The sequence below is a fragment of the Sabethes cyaneus genome, chromosome 1 (assembly GCF_943734655.1).
Source record: "Sabethes cyaneus chromosome 1, idSabCyanKW18_F2, whole genome shotgun sequence".
In the NCBI taxonomy this organism is placed as follows: domain Eukaryota; kingdom Metazoa; phylum Arthropoda; class Insecta; order Diptera; family Culicidae; genus Sabethes; species Sabethes cyaneus.
The window spans coordinates 71,302,165-71,306,695 of NC_071353.1; positions in this window are offsets into that span (position 1 = coordinate 71,302,165).

Here is a 4,531-nt window from a genome sequence, read left to right on the forward strand (position 1 = left end):
GTTGGGTGCCACGGTGAGCACCATCCTCTGCTACATCGGGCTGAAGGAGTTGTCCAATTACTGAATGTGGAATGCCATGCCCACAGATAGTTAACCCATTTCCTCCCAGCGTTGCGAAAACGCAACGCACTTTCATTAGTTTCTAGAGAAGGCCCGGTTGAAGATATCAACTTGGACCCTGAGAAACAAAGAAAGATTGGAAAAAAATCTAATCGACCTGTTTTTGCTTAAAGGCCAGATGTTACATGTAACATAATTACAGCTGTGACAAAACAACAGGTTTTGGTATTTTTCAGGCAGTTGAGGAAAAATGGTCATAAAACTCGATTTTACCTCTATTAACGCCTGACCTATCAATCAGTGTTAGTAAGAATCGGTTGCTTGCCAAAAAAAACTTTGTTTCATAATTTTGATTATTTTTGTAATTTTAAGATAGGTTCGAAGCTTTGCGTTGCGAAAACGCAACGCTAGGAAGTAACGATATTCAAAATTCGCAATGGGAACGTTTGTTTTCGTTCGTTCGCTGCGGTGTTTCATTTGATATCGTTGCTTTTTAGTAAACAAATGAATGTAAATCTTATCTTTCGCTTATTTAAAATATCCCGGAAACATTATAAAAGTTTACATAACATAGAATTCGCAACTTCAAACACTGATGGCAGATGTTGAAGCCGTTGTGATAAGAGCGTAATAAAATTGTTAAAGTACCTTTGCCTCCGGAATATCTGGAAGAATTGAGTGATGGCAACGACAGTTTCATGGACCCAAATTTATTGTTACAACCTTTCCGGAACGTGTTGGTAGGCATTTAATCATCTGCGACGACATGCATTTAGCATTCAAACTGCATACTATGCGTCTAGTGCAAAGATGGTCTCCAACCCAAATGTTTCGATATCTATCATAAAACATAACATGTAATACTCTAAGTAGTTCATTTAATTTTTATTAATACTCAAAATCTCAAAAAAAAATCCCAAATTTGATTTAACGGTAAAAAAGTATGAAGCATTTATATGCATAATAATGAAGGTATGCAAAAACGGTATACCCTTAATGCCCAGCGTTGCGTTTTCGCAACGTAGCGTTGCAGGACACAGGGTCAAAATTAAAAATACATGTCAGCGGCTTTTTCTTAGTTGACCTAAAAGAGAATTTTCCTGAAAGTTTCAACTTTCTATACCTGCTGGGAAAAGTGTGGGGCTTAATGGGTTAAATCGAACTGTTATATTCCGTATAGTCCCAATTACTCTGTACTACCGGGATTACGCGGTGAATATCTTAGCGTTCTTAGATGAAGGGTCGTCTACTACACTGGTGGAAGAGTTCGTTGTCAACGATTTGAATGCCGAAGGAGTTAACGAATCACTGGTTGTTACGTGGACAGGTAACGTAAAGCGCTACGAAAATCACTCGAAGAGAGTGGAGCTCAAGGTTTCAGCCCGGGGATCTCGAGAGATGCTGCCTCTGAAAGGAGTTCGTACGGTGGAAGTGCTGAAGCTGCCGCGCCAAGCCATGCCCTTTGAAGAAGTAGTGAATCGTTATAAGCATTTAGAAGGTTTACCAGTGGTAAGCTACGGTTCGGAAGAGCCTTGTATCATCATCGATTTAGACAACCTACACGTATTCGTTCCATTGTGTACCATCCGTACTCTACCCAGGTAACCAATAAGCATTAAAATAAGCAGTAAATCAGCCGTTTATCAGCACCCCTGGCGTTTTATACTGCAGGTTGTTGTTTATCAGCTTTTTGACTGTATAACGGTTGTAAATTGGCATCCACAATTCTATTCAAATTCTTCTTGTTGGTAACTAGCTGCAAATAAGCATTGTCAGCACTATAAGAGGGCTAGCAGTGAAGTAGCCGCATATTTTGCCAAAATAGCATTTAAGTAGCATTTAAGGCAACTTAAATGCTTATTGGCTTGCTTTTAAATTGCATTGGAAATGCTTATTGGTTACCTGGGTACCCTAACCATGCACAACATCATGTAAATAAATATTATGCAACAAGCAAAACAAAACAGACAACTCCGATCGTATTGAGACACACGGCGGGCACCGAACGCTAGCACCAGCGCCATGCATACACTTCACAAGTGCACGCATTTTGCTGAGCTAGCTCTCCGACCTGTCGGTGGCCTATGTGACTCGGTGTAAGGACTCGAATTACAATTCCAGAACCGAATGTATCGAACAAAGAATCTTTCTGTCCCAGTAGTCTATCTCTTTTTAACTTTAAGAATGCATTTAGAATAAGGAAAATATCGATATGCATTATCGATATTTTCCACCAAAATTTAGCTGTAAAAGCAAACCTTTCGGATAATAAACCAAGCCATTTCGACTTCAGACTTTGTGCGTTTAATGCGACCCCAATCGGGCTATCGCTAACAAAAGAACTTAGTCCCGCAAGCAACCCCGAGATCAGTTGATCTACCACGGGCTATTGCTTAAAGTCCAAAGGCTAAAGTATACTTCAATAAACCGTCCGCGCCAACAGTGCTGTTATATGGCGACACGTGACGCTTAACTTGCAATTTTCGGATACAAGTGCGTGATGTTGCTGATTCATGCAACGGAACCAGCCAAGACCTCACCCACGATACGACAACAGAAAAACGACACCACACGACCGAAACCACTGCAGGCGCGATAATTACAACAGGAGAAATAACCCTCCTTGGCTGCAATGAAATATAACACGACACTGGACAGTTGTTTCTGTATGAACAACTTTCGTGACATGGAGTAACTGGACCCTGTACAACAACAACAAACACGTTAGTCGATTCAGCCAAACCATCAGCTGATACACATATAAGCAGATTCATCATTATGGTTACAACCACGAATTAACTATAAGACAACAGCATGAACCCGGAAGAAGAAGAAGTCTACGCGGAGCTAGGAAAACTCCTCGAAGACATACTAAAGGAGCTTGGAAAAGAGAATCCAAAGCAGCAATCATGGACCAACACAGAACCGGCACACGACAAAGCACACGAGCGAATATGAATTATGCGTGAGTGAAATTCTTCTTATTATTGTATACATTTTATTTATATCTAAACTTTTTTAATGAAATGGATTAAAGTGAATTAAAATTAAAGTAATTTTTTAAGAGTATAGATATTTAATTTTTATAAAGAAATTTTTTTATTAAAGTTTGAATTTTGAATTTTTATCAAATGAATTAAAAAGTTAAAATAATAAATAATTAAATTTGTAGCACACAAGTGCCTTGAAAAAAACGAGACTCATATTTTTGCAATATGATTGATTAAATAAAATAAAATTAACGAGATGAACCAGCCCACGGCTGAAAATCTCGATAATAAAGAGAGAAAAAAAAAAAAAAAAAAAAAAAAAATAAAATTACATTATGAATATATGAAAAATATTAAATGAAGAGGCCTAGATCATGAGTGACCCAGAATAGCTCAGCGAATGCATAAATTTTACTATAAATTTTTTTCAGCTTACATTATTTTAATTGAAAGCATAACATACAATTTAATTTATAAATGGTTAACACTAGAACCATTTACAATTTTTATAATGGATAACAATAGAACCATTGACAGGAAGGAAATTCTCAGTAAGCCAGAATGCAATTTGCAATCAAGTTAGCCAGAAGGATTTCCCGAAATATTAATGTACAACCACTAACGTGGATTTCCCTAAAACTCTCCTTGCACATTAATAAGGAAATTGCAAAAATTTCTGATTCCAGTGCGGAGACAGTCCTAATTATTTAACCAATCCACCTTACTGCACGCTATAAGGAAATCGTAAAATTACCATTTCCAGTGCGAAGGTCGATTTATTTATCCTACCCAACAAACAATTCCATTCCCCGTACTTGATGCACATAAAAAGGAAATCGTCACAGTACCATTACCAGTGCCAAGACACTTACTAATAGCTGAGCGAACAGGCTAAAAATCCTCAGCATTCCCCTAACCACTTTTTAAACCTTTTTTTATTATTTTATTACTCCACAACTTTTTATTTTAAAGAGCTACGCAAATAAGCCAAGCCTGCCTTGTCATGCGAAAAGGCTAAAAATCCATGACAAAGGCATAGATTGTAAGAAAACGAAAAATAAACAATTTATACCTGGGAGCATATATGATGAGAAAAATATTGGCTCATACTACGGTATCGAAGCATGACTAAGAAGTGAATAATAAAATTTTAGCCCCAGATGCCCGGGATGTAACAATCAACGCTGACATTAGTGTCCGTTGGAAAATATTGTTGTTAAATACTAGTTAAGGCACAGGCTCTAGCGCTCGTGACCTATAATGGATTTTTTTCCCCGGATGCCTGGCACACAGATGACCAGATGTATTAAAATATAATGGAAGTCAATCAAGGTTGCTCTTCTGAAGAAATCGCAAAGAAAGATTGCTATCTCTGTAGACCTCTAAATTGAGGCCAAAACTAATTTGCCGAAATAGTAAATTGTTTTAATTCAAAAAGCTACTGGGTACGATGATATAAGGTTTTCATTATTATTCGTCAA